The following is a 15,506-nucleotide window of genomic DNA, read 5'->3' as shown; positions in this document are numbered from 1 at the left end:
GGTTTTCCCACTTACAAAGCATGTAGAGGTCTGTAATTTTTATCATAGGTATATTTCAACTGTGAAAGACGGAATCTAAAACAAAAATCCTGAAAATCACATTGTATGATTTTTAAATAATTAATTTGCATTTTATTGCATGAAATAAGTATTTGATCACCTTCCAACCAGTAAGAATTCCAGCTCTCACAGACCTGTTAGTTTTGTCTTTAAGAAGCCCTCCCATTCTCCATTCATTACCTGTATTAACTGCACCTGTTTGAACTCGTTATCTGCATAAAAGACAGCTGTCCACACTCAATCAATCAGACTCCAACCTCTCCACAATGGGCAAGACCAGAGAGCTGTTTAAGGACATCAGGGACAAAATTGTGGACTTGCACAAGGCTGGGATGGGCTGCAGGACAATAGGCAAGCAGCTTGGTGAGAAAGCAACAACTCTTGGTGCAATTATTAGAAAATGGAAGAAGTTCAAGATAACAGTCAATCTCCCTCGGTCTGGGGCTCCATGCAAGATCTCACCTCGTGGAGCCTCAATGATCATGAGAAAGGTGAGGGATCAGCCCAGAACTACACGGCAGGACCTGGTCAATGACCTGAAGAGAGCAGGGACCACAGTATCAAAGTAAACCATAAGTAACACACTACGCCGTCATGGGTTAAAATCCTGCAGCGCATGCAAGGTCCCTCTGCTCAAGCCAGCGCATGTCCAGGCCCATCTGAAGTTTGCCAATGACCATCTGGATGATCCAGAGGAGGAATGGGAGAAGGTCATGTGGTCTGATGAGACCAAAATAGAGCTTTTTGGGTTAAACTCCACTCGCCGTGTTTGGAGGAAGAAGAAGGATGAGTACAACCTCAAGAACACATCCCAACCGTGAAGCATGGAGGTGGAAACATCATTCTTTGGGGATGCTTTTCTGCAAAGGGGACAGGACGACTGCACCGTATTGAGGGGAGGATGGATGGGGCCATGTATCGCGAGATCTTGGCCAACAACCTCCTTCCCTCAACAAGAGCATTGAAGATGAGGTGTGGCTGGGTCTTCCAGCATGACAACGACCCGAAACATACAGCCAGAGCAACTAAGGAGTGGCTCCGTAAAAAGCATCTCAAGGTCCTGGAGTGGCCTTGCCAGTCTCCAGACCTAAACCCAATAGAAAATCTTTGGAGGGAGCTGAAAGTCTGTGTTGCCCAGCGACAGCCCCGAAACCTGAAGGATCTGGAGAAGATCTGTATGGAGGAGTGGGCCAAAATCCCTGCTGCAGTCTGTGCAAACCTGGTTAAGAACGACAGGAAACGTCTAATCTCTGTAATTGCAAACAAAGGTTTCTGTACCAAATATTAAGTTCTTTCTGATGTATCAAATACTTATTTCATGCAATAAAATGCAAATTACTTATTTAAAAATCATACAATGTGATTTTCAGGATTTTTGTTTTAGATTCCGTCTTTCACAGTTGAAGTGTACCTATGATAAAAATTACAGACCTCTACGTGCTTTGTAAGTGGGAAAACCTGCAAAATCGGCAGTGTATCAAATACTTGTTCTCCCCACTGCATGTATATGTAGGATTTTTTTTAATTTAAGGAAAGTAATCAACAGTTGCCATGGATAACTTAGCATGCCTTTCAATGTTTTTTTTAAATCACTCTTTAAGACTAATTTCAACCTGTGTATTATATATGCCAGAAAGTGGAGGTGAGGATGTTGTGAAAACTCCGAAAACAGAGTCACTTGCAAAACTTCTTCAATTCATCAATGACCATGGTCGTGATGGTGACGGGAATATCCCGCTATTATAGTTAGATTACAAGCTTGAACCCGCTGCTGTTTTGCTTGCTGCCAACTCCATTTATCATCGAAGCTGATGAAATATAACATGCCATGTTGGTAATCTTAAAGATTGCCACTTCTTCTGTGAGCACCTTCGAAAAGCCACGTGAATGCCCGCCCGGTGATGATGTTCAAATTTCCGACATTGATGAAACTCGGTGTCGGAGTCTGCACTGGATCTGACATCAATGCATTTAATAAGAACTTGTGCTTTTTTTTTGACCTGTAACACAATCCAGGTAGACAGCTCAATGAGATGACAACATTTAATTGAAAACTCAAAAAGGCTGTAGAGGAAAGTACAAACATACATGGAAAGTCCAGTTGAGCACAGTTATCGACAGTGGTGATGCTCATGCAAGTGATGTCAAGTATCATGTACCCAGCGCCAGACTTGCACAAGTTCAGGTGAATCGGCTCGTCCCTCGGCCGCAGGCGAATCCAGACCAGTGTCAGATTCTATGAAACAAATTGCTACAACTATCGAAATTAAATAATTCGTGAACTTTGCTGGAGGACGAGTCTGTGCTGCCAATGTCGCACAGAAAGCATCAACACTTTCTCATGTGATAAAAAATATTATCAAAAGAGATACCAGGGGTAGAACTTGCCAAGGCAAAACACCACACTGAGTCTGAGAGGGTATTCCTAAAAGCATCGAAAGAAGTGGCTGTGGAAGAAGCTCTGTCTCAAACTTCAGTGGAAGACACTTTAGTGTTTTTCAGGTGTGTTGAAATATTGTGGAAAACAATATCAGAAAACAAACCCTGGGAATTTAAAGGTACCTTGTCAAATATTGATGCTCAAGAGCACATTCCACATGGTCTTATATTTACTGAGAGGCAATGAAAATACATACTGAATTACAATTGACATTTATTGCATCGCATGTGAAAAAGGATCAAAATAGTCAGTAATAAAACATGGACGTCTGTTATGGGTCTTTGATTGTGTTCGAGTCCGGTTCGTGTATGAACACTCGGGTGTGAACGCAACCATATGGCAAATCTTGGAAATGATGGGCAGTGGTTAAAAAACATGCTGCATGTACAACATGTGCATCCATGCCTTATAAAAGCACAGATTGACGAAGTTGTGAGGCCATCAATTAAAATGCCACATCTAATGAATGATCAGAAGAACCAAGCCATCGGTATGCTGAATAGTAGAGTCAGTCAAGGAAGAAATGCTTGACACTTTCATGTCCACGAGTCAACAGTTTCTTGGCTACAGAACTGGTACAGAGCCACAGGAAGGGTCAGCGACCATCCTCGTCCTGATGCACAGCTTGTGACATCAGCAAGACAAGACACGTACATCATCTTCAGTTACCTCCGCAACCACTGCAGGACAGCATGAGAAATGGCCAGAACCACCATTGGAGCAATGGGACTCATCAGTGATAAATACTGACACATCAACACCGACTTGCACAACGACAACGGGCAGAAGCTGGTAGTAACTTGGGTGGCAGATGGTGGGCAAACGTCATCTTTTCCGATGAATCAAGGTTAGTCAGTTTTCCAGATGGACGTCTTCGAGTGTCCTGTTGGCAAGGACACCGTTTTGCTCAGGGCTGCATTTTTGAGAGAGACATTTTTGGAGGTGGCGGTGTTATGGTTCGGGAGCAATTGTCAAGTGAATCATCCACGCAATGTGGCAGAGCTAACTGCAGCCTTACATTTCCATTGGACAGCAATACCACAAGCTCTGATCTGCCACCTGTTTTTATCCATACCCTGTATACTTCAAGCGTGCATCGTCGCTCATGGTGGTTACACTCGATAAAGGCTTTACAGACCCCTGCATCATTTGACGTTTTTGTGACGTCACGTGCACATCCCAGCTGTCCATGCCTCTCAAATCCATCAGAGTATATTGACTCTTGCACAGAACATTATCGATGCACATAAATATGAAAAGCAAGTCAAGTATACACCCAAAGTCACAAGAGGTCATGCCATTCCTCTCTCACTATGAATCACCACGGGTTCTGGCAGTCAGAATTGCAGTTCACCAAGCAACATGCAGCAAGAAAGTTCTCACGTTACTTCATGCCTTTGGGTTATCTATCGATCACAGCAGAGTTCTACGTGCAAAAATCCAGTTGACAAATGCAGTTTTGGATGAAGCTTACATACCTCCAAAGATTGTAAAAAGTCCAGGTTATTTACTTTGCCATTGATAGCACAGACATCAGTGAGGACATGCCAGATGGAAAGTGAACATTACACAGGACAGTGACTGCCACCTATCAAAGTTGGAAGGATAACATTGCTACAAGCAGCATTACAATTGAAGTAATTGGGAAAGCAAGAGAAAAATAACTGAAAGCTAGGTCACCAATAGAACCATTTCAATTTTGCATACCTGTGACTCACAAGGCCAACTCGACAGGATACAAGGCATTCAAAGAAACTGAGAACAATCCAGTTTGGGTTCCATATGATCTGAATGGACACTGCTTGGATGGTTGCTCGTGCAGCGTAACATGTACGTGTATCACATCGTTGAGAGCAGTGTACCGACCGCAGAGGAATGATTGATTGCTGTAGATGACAATTGACAGATACCGAGGTGCTGACAGATGAATTAGTGGCCTCAGCAAAGGATGTGCTAAATTTTAGTCTACAAAACATACCAACATGGTTATCTGACAACAGATTACTGGCCCCCCAAAACCCGTCACTGTGGTTGCTACACTGCTACTATTAGCTGAACCAGCTCATGGATGGCAGACACGTTTGACTGTTTAAAAGCAGGCACAGAACATCATCATTGTTGTGGGTGGCCCAGAAAGGAAGACAGTAATCACACTTGGCATGCGGATGTCAAACCAAATGTTCCAACTCCTGATTTGTCTTCATTACATCGTTTATTAATGTACTTTGTAATTTTTTTATTTGACATTGTTGCCTTTCAATATGTGTGCAAATAAATTTTTGAGCCACCAAACATGTTTTTATCCAACAACTGACCTTTTGAACACCTTCACCAGCAATTGTATGCTGCATTCTTGTCTCGGTGGCCACCCTTGCCGCCATCTTGGATTTTAACTTTCAGAGCCTGCAGGAAAGAATGCCAACAGATTTTTTCATGATCCGAATAAAAAGAAACAATAATATTAATGTTCTCTAATTTTAACAATCAGTGCACACGGGACCGATACATGTAGGCAGGCCCCAAACTAAAACATGGCTTATATGAGATTTAATGACACATTGTGGTAATCGGCTATTAAAAATAGTATTGTCGAGGGTTATGGAATTGCAGAACAAGGGGCAAAGGGTTAACAGACAGACACCTGGAACAAAGGGGTACATAGGAGGACGGGAATCTCCAGACACACCAAGACACAAGGAGAAGAGTCACAGGTGAAAGGAGACTTGGATCCTGGCAGGTGTAATAAAGCTCAGGTGTACAAATGGGAGACCTCGAGGTGGTGACGCACAATATGCTTAAAGTCCTGGAGGGAAAAAAACACACAAGACAGCACATTTGGGAAAATAGTTGTTTGACCTATGAGATCAGAGGGGGATGAAAAATGGTGAACAGCATTAAGATCACCTTTGGAGATACCATTTTCTGATTTTTATGGGGGGGTGAGAGGGGGGGAGAGGGAATTATGAGGTGGTCATTATGGAAGCACAGAGCAGGTGTGTGGGATTTCCCTTCATGAAAATACATGTTCCAGGTAGATTATTATGTATAGTTGCATATTAGCTCATAACAGGCAGAGGGAGAGATGCTCACAGAGCATGCCTTGTGGAGAGGTGATGAATTAACTTGTACAGAGTGGAGTTTTACAATGACCAAGAGAGATCAATGATGTAAACAAAGAACAACGTTCGTCCAAGGAGACATTGAGGGATGCAAAAAGAACAGCTTTAGTCTAAGGAGACATAGAGGGATGCCAAAAGAACAGCTTTAGTCCAAGGTGACATTGAGTGATGCTGGCCTTGAGAGGTAAAGCATTGGAGAGATCTCCATCTCAAGCAACTCACATTTTAGGAACGTGAACAAAATGGGATAGTCAGTCCAGAAGGATATTACAAATATCATTAAGTGATATTTTCGATATCAGAGTGGAGTACTACACATAATCAAATGCATGGGTGATGTTCATTATCTGTGATCAGTGATGTTTTAAATTCAGGACATACATCCATTGTTGACAATTATTTTTTGAAGAAATACATAATTCACACTCATAACAGAATTGTAAAGGCATGAAATGTTGTGGCAAATGTATATGTTACAATGAAACCATTGTAAAACTAGATACTATTCAGAGAATACTTATGCTGCACAGTCTGGAGAATGACTTGGTGTGAGCCAACTCTTCCGGTGGCAAATTTATAATGATAAAAATTAAACTCAAATCAAATGGAAGACCAAATAGAATAGGTACTGCATTGGAGTCATTTGAAGGAACCCGAACAAGCAAAAAGCAAAGATGAAGTCATCAGGAGTAACCTGGATAGGACTCTGGTTTCAATTGTTGCTCTTCTACCATCAAACCCATCCAGGCACAGCCAAGTGAGCCTAATTTAAAATAAAAATAAAAAAAAGAACCCCGATTCAAAAAAAAATAATAATTCTGGCTCCCAGACCATGTGTCCGATCATGTTGAAGTTTAAAACATATATTCCCCATCAATGCAAGATGATAATTTTGAAGTTTCATGTCGATTGATGCAGCGGTTCAAGAGAGAGAATTAAAAAAATATATATTTTCCTTCAATCCAATATGGCTGCCAAACCATGTGACCTATCAATTATTCATGGACACCCTGGTATCCCCAAGGTTGGGGAGCATGTATGTGAAGTTTCTTCTCAATCTGTCAGGTCATTCTGGAGAAGAGGATTTTTAGATGTTTTTGGGTAAATCCAATATGGCTGCCAAACCATGTGACTGATGACATCATAAGTGGGGAACTTTTTGTTCCTCATGGATTGGCACTCATTCCTGTAAAGTTTCTTCTCAATCTGTTTAGCTGTTTTGGAGAAGATTTTTGAAGGTTTATTGTCATACATGATGTCTCCATCTCCATGAAATATCACAAACATAAGGGCAATACCCCCTACAACCCCTTAGACCCAGATTTTTCTCATGTCATGAACAAATTTTGGTGCATCACAGGTGATGAAGGTTGTGGTGAAGATTCAACAGAATTGTGTGTGTAATTTCTGAGAAAGCAAATATCTCTTTTGGGGGGGCAACCCCCCCTCCCCTTGAGACCCCCTTAGTCCCCAATTTATTTAATGCCCTGAACAATATTTGGTACATCACAGGTGATAAAGGTTGTGGTCAAGTTTCATCGGAATTGCACGTCTAGTTTCTAAAAAGAAATCAAATACCTATTTTGAGGAGCAACCCCTGTAGACCCCCTTCGTGCCCTATTTTGTTAATGCCACAAATAAACTTTGGTGGATACACAGTGTTGAACGTTGTGGTAAAGTTTCATCGAAATCGTATGTGTAGTTTCAGAGAAGAAGTTGCAAGTATTTGTGGATGCACGGACGAGTGGACTGATGGATGGACGGACGACGCGCCATCCCATAAGCTCCCCGGAACAACCTTCCAGGTGAGCAAATAATTAAAATGGGTAAAAACAAGAAATTGCAGCCATTGCATGGTATGGTGTTGCACAATTGATCTTAATGATTGTTCAAAGCGTTTTGCTGATACGTGAGATGAGGAACTGAAAAAGCAAATTTATCCTCCGGTTGAATTTACAATACCAGAGTCCGAAGAAGGAAATTTTTATTGCAAGAGGCAGACATGAACTGCACAAGCTGACTTGGAAACAACATCGATTTAGAGATCGCGTTCAAATATCAGCAATTTAGCAGAACACCCAGAATGAAAAATCTTTTCTTTTAAATGTTTCAGGAAATTAGAATCTGTTTTATCAGAACACTGAACTAACTCGATAACCTCAGTTCACAAGGAATGGATGTGTTTTTAGGAAGAATGTTATCCAATATGGCAATTAGCTGGTATCCTCTGTACTCCAATCCAAACTCGAACCAATCCCTCGTAACCAAACTCGAACCAATCCCTCGTAACCAAACTCGAACCCGTTCCTCTTAAACAAACATGAATGAGTCCATCGTTGTGACGCAAAGTCTCGAGCGAGCGCGTTGCATCTAAACCAGACATTGTTTCCTGCTCTTTGATTTGATTTTGAGCTTTGGCTTTTGGCATCTCATGAACATAATGTGAATAGCATCCGTTCGGCTCTCAATGCAGGCATTTATAGCCTTTATTTTTCATTGCAACCATGTGTCCACACCAACTGGCTTCAGGACATTCATAAAGCATCTCCAAACCTGTAGATCCAGCTTATCCGTCATCTCCGCCGCAAAATATTACGCCTCCTGCCAGTAATATGATGGGAGAGGAACATTTGGGGTTTAGGTTTCCTATACGAGTTTTACATTCGAAAATCCTTAATAATACAATAAATTAACTATTGGGTCCAACATGTAGGAGGACACAATCCAGCACTTGTGCATTTCGCTACAAACTGTGCCGGTCGTACAAAACGTTTGTCATCCCACTTATAACTTCTCAAGTAAAAGGTACAGGTGATCGTCAAATTACATGTACACCGTCTCCTTACTTAATCATACAAGGATGTGTCGCACTGTGTATTATTTCAAACAATTAAAGTCAGGAAATTGAATAGCAAGGACATGACCCTGACAGAAAGATTAAACAAGACCTTCCCACTCTTGGTAAATGAAAGGTGATGCAGAACCAAAATGCGCAAGAAATTCACCAAAAAGTTGTTGCAGACTTTCCAACAGTTGTTCACACTGGAGAACTGTGCAGCGATGGGTGTCATCTGTACTGGTTTCTGTCAAAGCGTAGCTCGAAGCAAACAATAGCTCTAATTTCACCAGCACATGCAAACCGTAAAACAAAGAAGTGTCATGTGCAGGCACCGAGACGGGGTCTTGTAACTGCCTCCTTTAATACAACGGTGACTGCAAAAACAAAACAAACAAACCAATGGGTGTTTGCCAAGCGCGAACACAATCAAGAATAGAGGAAACAACAATTCACATCGCAAAAGAATGGCGAAGGTTTCATAATGACATCAGAACAGTGATGAACATCAAAATGCAGAGATCACCCACCGCTCCAGAACATGATCAATTAGAGACAATAATGTGTTATTACTCACTTGACCGATTCTGCGGAGGGTAAAAACAAGAAAGGATAAATAGATATAGAGCAGCAAAGATCATCACCAATGTTGAGGCCAGGAGCGAACGGACCCAGGTGGCTGGTACAAACCCTCTCCTCATGAAATATCTTGCTGTGGCACCATGGCACAGAGGGAGCTCCAGATGAAATTCCACCAAACTGGATGATTTCCAACCTCAGCTCAAAACATCTTTGCATTTTAATTACCAAGCAGTGCATGCACAACAAGGGTTCCCAAGGGAGGTTTTGAATCAAGTTAAGGCTAAAACAAAACAAAAAAAAAAACACCAGTTGATGTCTGGATTTTTTTCTTTTTAAGGAAGGAGGAGGAGACCCTTTTTATTTATTTGTTATTTGTTATTAATTTATTTTTTTCAAAATGTTTTTCAGGACTTCAGTTCCCATCTGAATTTGCAAACAGATGAAAACCATCTTCAAAAATGAAGCTTAAATCATGACGATGATTCATCGTGTTCGCACAATTTGTCTACATTCTAATTTTGAATCTACATTCTAATAATTTCTACAATTTGAAACAAGTTGTATTTTGTATCATTTTAATCAGAAGGATGCAATGAATTTTACTGCAGCAGCTGCGATGGAAGTTATGTACATAGACATGTACACAGATCAGTATTGCTTGCAAGCCTAGTGTTGGCTTAGTGGTTAGGGTGGCAGATTGGGATCCTAGGGTCCTGAGTTCAAGCCCCATTGGCACTGAATTAATATACACCAAGAGGTTGACTCAGCCTGTCATCCTTCCGAGGTCGGCAAAATGAGCACCAGTGTACTGGAAAGGGGGACACTGTATCAGCAGCATAGCCGCGTCCCAACCAATGATGCAACCAGCAGCCACAGGCTGCACTCGAGAGAGAGAGAGAGTATTGCTTGCATATCGTGCACAGAGATGGAAAGCGGCAGTGAAAGGAAGGCCGCAGTACAGCTCTCGTCACAGCGGCTCGGTGGAAGTTATAAAAACTGAGTATCGGGGAAATGATCGATTCAAAGAATGGTGCAAGAGTCGTACATGAAGATATGGATTTTTTTCGGGATGTTGGACAAAATAGTAAAAAAAAAAAAAGGAGCCAGCTTCATAAATATGAAGTGGGCAGGAACGATGCACCCGTATGTTGTTTTTAATCCTGCCCAATAAAATCATTTGAAGGACCACGACACTCCCCACCTAAAAATTGAGGCAGTACATTTTTTATCGAATAACAAACAACCAAAGTTCACACAGGACCAACTAGAGGGGGAGCACTCGGGAGAGTGCGAAACCTCCACCGCCAATACTGCTGGGTCACTCAAGTGAACCTTATATCTTATTCATTAAATATGATGTCAACAGTGCTGAGATTAATAGTTCTTTTCTCCAACATTTTTTTGGGGTGGGGGGTGGGGGGGTTGGAAATCACTTAGAACATGTAAAAATGCAAAAAAAAAAATCGAAATTTTGTTGAAAAAAAAGTTGCAAAAATTAATTTTTCTCCAACAATTTTCTTTGGGAGGGGGGGGTTGGAAATCACTAAAAACATGTAAAAATGCAAAAAAAAAATTTTTCTCAAACAATTTTTTTTGGGGGGGGTTGGAAATCACTTAAAATATGTAGAAATGCAAAAAAAAAATTTCTCTAACAATTTTTTTTTGGGGGGGGGGGGGTAACAATTTTTTGAGGGGGTTGGAAATCACTTAAAACATGTAGAAATGCAAAAAAAAAAATTGGGGGGTCCAAAATTTAATGGCATGATCCTTGGAGAATACCGAACCCCCCCACCAAGTTTCGTCGAAATCCGTCGAGGAGTTTTTCCGTAATACTGTTCACAAACAAACAAACAAGCAGTCAGAGACTGGTACTTACGAAATTGTCAACTTGACCTCTGACCTTGTCTAATAAAAGCTGTCTCTCGAGAAGGTAGCGACGCAAACCAGAAGTTTCTACGATGATTCTGTACCAAACCATCAAAAAACGAATATTTTGGATGTTTGACCTCACTGTGACCTTGACCTTTGACTGATTTTGACAAAAATCTAATCAGCGCTAGCCACCACCCTCCTGAATCACGTGGTGTAATTTGAGATTGGTAGCTTCTTGCATTCTCGAGATCATTTTTTGGATGTTTGACCTCGCTGTGACCTTGACCTTTGACCGATTTTGACCAAAGTAGAAACAGCGCTAGCCGCCACCCTCCTGAATCACGTGGTGTAATTTGACATTGGTAGCTTCTTCCGTTCTCGAGTTATTTGTACTAAACCATCAAAAATCAAATATTTGACCTCACTGTGACCTTGACCTTTGACCGATTTTGTCCAAAATCTAATCAGCACTAGCCATCACCCTCCTGAATCACGTGGTGTAATTTGATATTGGTAGCTTCTTCCGTTCTCGAGTTATCGTGCCGACAAACAAACAAACAAACAAACACACAGACAAACAGAAACGGAAGGCATCAATATACTAACGAAATCTTTAGATTTCGTAAGTAACAAACAGAAAGGGGTGAAAACAGTAACCTTCATCCATCTTCGAAGATGGCGGAGGTTAATAACTGCTAAATAAGTGTCGGCCTGGAGGCAGGTACTTTTACCAGAAGCACGAGTTCTGAAATTGGTCTCGAGTCGATGCCATGTGTACCATCAATGCAAATCACAGTGTCTTCCATCGTCACGAGGGTAGATCTTAATAACTCGAGCAAGCGGTCAGTTGTTCTGGGTAAGTTCCTTGTGCCGAAGGAGAATTACATCTCCCTCTGACATGTCACATGTTGTCTCGTTCGACTTTTGGCAAGATTGTAGGCTCTGGAGGTACTCCTTTTAGCCATCGTAGCCAGAACTGATCAGCAAGGTACTGAACATGTCACCAGTGTCGTCGTCCACACAAGTCTTCCTTAATTAAGTCACCAGGATGTGTTTCGAGAGGCTGGGTTTTAAGAAGGCTGTCGAGTCCACCTTGGATCTTAGAGTAGTTGTTCGGTAGATTAATCCACCCTTTCGTGAAGGGTAAGGGGAACTCGAGGTTCCCTTCTGAGTTGGTGTGGGCACCTTGTTTCATAATGTGGATGAAGCGTCGGTCATTGACAGACATAGCCTCAAAGTTATCATGTTGTCTTTATCTGTTGATGTAATTTATAGATGCATTGTTCTGGCGAGGCATGAAGCAAATCTCTTTCACATACAGTGGAAATGATTTTCACATATTTTGGGCTGGGGTGTGTCAGGTTTTGATCGAAGGATTTGAAGTTAACCGAGATGCGAGCTTTACCTTCTGCTCCATTCATGCACACCTGGCCAGAGATTGTCCAAACAAGGTCTGTAGGCTGGGCCCATGGTGTCCCTCTTGGGCCATTTTGAGATTCCATGACTCTAAGGGGTTTGGCACAGTTTCTACCGATGAGGATGATGATGTCCTGCCTCACATCTGGAACTTTGACCACCAATGATCTGAGGTGAGGAAACTGTAAACACAAGTCTGGAGATGGGATGGATCTCGCTCGTATCACCGGGAATGTGAGGATTCTCGATCGTCGGCAGTCATTCTTTTCCCTTCTTGGGCCTCCACTATCAGGCCATTTGCATGTCATCATAGTTCTGGAGCTGCCGGCAGGCATTAGACGGGCCATCAAGTACTATATACCCATAGACAGAGTTTGAGAGGCATTCTTGCTAATTCATCTTACTCAGAACAATCTTGGAACAAGATCATGCCTCGGGTCATGTCAAATGCCTGGTGCATATTGTATTCGCCTCCGTGGTTTTGGAGTTTTCCTCAAGTTTCTCATTCTGGGTCTTCCTGCCATCTCGTCTTGGAATTTCATGCATGAAGGAGGAACCCCCAGGAGCAAGGGGTGCTTCATGCATACTCTTTGCTTTTGCATGTCTTGCGCTTCACTTCAGTATTGCAGCCCTTAAATATGTGGTTGTTACCACACTTGGAGCAGAGTCCTTTGGTTTTGAGAAAGTTCCTTCTCTCTTGGATGGGTTTCCTCCTGAATGAGATGCACTCAGACAGATGATGACTCGGCTTGACATGATACCGACAATTTCTTGTGAATGGTAGTCATAGTTCCAAATTTATAGGTGTGGATGTTTATGTTGCCGAGACACGAGGTGGGGATTGAGACTTCTGTATGTTCTCCTCTATTTTGTCATCTGAGAATTGTTGGCTCAATGGGTATAACTCAGGGTCATTAGGGAGTATGGCCTCTTCTCTCAAGAATTTGGTGAGTATGGTGAATTGTTGGTAGCTACCATTTGTCATCATATATTTTAAGGCATGCTTTCTCCAATCATTGTGGATACAAGTAGGGAGCATTTTAAGAACCAGTTATAGAACGTGCACCTCGTGGAAGAGGTTGAGGAAAGGTCAATGATCAATTTGTGAAACTCTGTCTGTACATAGATCCACAAGTTCCAGAAGCCTGCAGTTTTCATCCACCTTGAACTTTGGGAAACTTGTGAATTTCCTGATTACTTGAGTGGTAATCTTTATCATATTCCCAAACCTCCGTTCAAGCTCTTTGAAGCTTCTTGGTAGGTGACCTCGGGATCGGAAATGTAGCGGTGTCAAAATTAGTCAACGACCTGTCTCACTTCGCCTTTGGCAAAGGAAAGTGAGTCTCTCCATCGTGTGGTTCCAAATCTGGTCGATCATGGCCTGGAAAGAACAGCACCAGGATTGGAACATCATCGGGTCACTGTCATAGACATCTGGTTTGTGTGTTGGCTGATGCTGGCAAGCAAGAGCGTCAGTGATCTCTCTTGTCATACGAATGGGCAATATCTCTGGTTCGGCCTTTGCGCTTGTCTGGTGAGGTCGTAGGAGAAGATGAGGGTAACTGAGTATACCATTCATGAGTCAGAATTGTTGTCTGCTGCTCCTTGGCTAGATCAAGGAGTGCAACCAAAATTCGGAGTTGGCTGGTCGGTGAAGGTCGAACAACAGTGTCAGTCATCAGGTTTTACATGAGAAGCTGAGAAGAACCGGTCTCCCGAGAGGTTTGACGGCGGCCATCTTGGATTTTTGCAAATGAAGGAGTTGTCAAATCATAATAAAAGTTATTCCATTGGGTTCCAAATGTCTTAAAGCCCTGTTAAAACTTTTTCGATTGTTTTAAAATCCCTTCTAGAAGCAGAGATATCTTATAGTATCTTCAATAGAACACTGGCGGCCATCTTGGTTTTATGCAAATTAGAAAAAAATGCCCAACGGTGACGGGGTGTCATCAAGCGGATTGATAATATTTATGGTCTCAGTGACCCAAATCAATCAAAAAACATTGTATATACTCTACTTCCAAGTATACCCCTAAAATCCCATTTGGCTGCCAGACTAAAGGGTGTAGAATGACCGTTTTTACAGCCATTTTTCCCTGCTGTGCAGGGGTTAGGCTTTTTCTTGAGGCAATGTTTTTTTTTATGGCCGGATGCCCTTCCTGACGCCAACCCTAGTCGCCTCTTACGACACACAGGGATATGGTACACCTATTCTAACCGGGGCATACACCGGGACCAGTACACTGGTACTGGCTTTGCCGACCTCAGATGGATGACAGGCTGAGTCAACCCCCTGGTGTTACTTCAGCAGCCAACGGAGCTTGAACTCAAGATCCTGGGATCCCAAGCTGCCACCCTGACCACTAAACCAACACCAGGCTTCCAGACTGAAGGGTGCAGAAAGGCAGGAAGGTTAAACATATATATATATATATTTTTTTTTTTTTTTTTTTTTACGCATGTGTGTATGTATGTGTGTGCGCACACGCGTACAATCATGTATTTATAGTCACGATTCATGTGCATACACAATCACAACCATGCATGTATAATGCCGATTCATGTATGTGTGCCTGTGTGCATTTGTATGTGCCACCGTGACCGGTGTCATCTTCACTCGCGAGTCTCTAAGACTGAAGGGACCCTTGTCCCAAAGGGACATCCATCTTCACCCCACAAGGAACCACGACGCGTGGACCAAGCAGTCTCCTCATCCGTGCTCTGCTTCCCCCTCTGTCCCCGAAGTGGCAACAATTTATATCCGTGCGACCTACCTTGTGACCTCTGGGGTAAGCTCGGGTATGCCCAATCCCACCCGGAGAAACCACTGCCCGCTCGGACATAGCACTCCACTGCCACTGGTTGTCATCTCCACATGCGGTTCCACCATAGTTTGGTCTCGGTCTCTTCCTTCTCAGTCTCTTCCTCGGTTTGATGGAGTCGACAAAACCCAACAAGCCGCAAGGCCAGACCACATCCCAAACACATGTTGATTGGTGCAACCCCGAGCGCCACTTGCACAGATCTCGGCCTCACCAAAGCTGCCTCCCTTGGCTCAGTTCTCACTCCCGTCAAAGCCTTGCACTCGGCGTGATCCTCAATACCAAGAAACTCGGCCTTTCTCGTCCTCAGCGGGTAGAACTCGGCAAGAGGTAGTCACCAAAGCTCGGGCCTTCATTCA

At 42.7% G+C, this 15,506-nt stretch overlaps 1 long non-coding RNA gene across 2 annotated transcripts; it reads right to left on the bottom strand.

Moving 5' to 3' along the window:
• Positions 1-2,130: 2,130 nt before the first annotated feature.
• On the bottom strand, positions 2,131-10,396 carry LOC147012867 (uncharacterized). 2 transcript variants are annotated; one of them, XR_015051097.1, is made up of 4 exons: positions 8,625-10,396; positions 4,816-4,903; positions 4,208-4,386; positions 2,131-3,383 (listed from the first exon to the last, which is right to left on the bottom strand). It is a non-coding gene; the product is annotated as an uncharacterized LOC147012867 (long non-coding RNA). The 2 variants fall into 2 exon arrangements; XR_015051096.1 differs by having other exon boundaries at positions 2,131-4,386.
• Between the last annotated feature and the right edge of the window lie 5,110 nt (positions 10,397-15,506).

The sequence above is a fragment of the Eptatretus burgeri genome, chromosome 14 (genome assembly GCF_056783735.1).
Source record: "Eptatretus burgeri isolate ZD-2024b chromosome 14, Ebu_testis_v1, whole genome shotgun sequence".
NCBI lineage: Eukaryota > Metazoa > Chordata > Myxini > Myxiniformes > Myxinidae > Eptatretus > Eptatretus burgeri.
The sequence above is the reverse complement of the archived record's forward strand: the minus strand, read 5'-3'. Positions and strand labels throughout refer to the sequence as shown.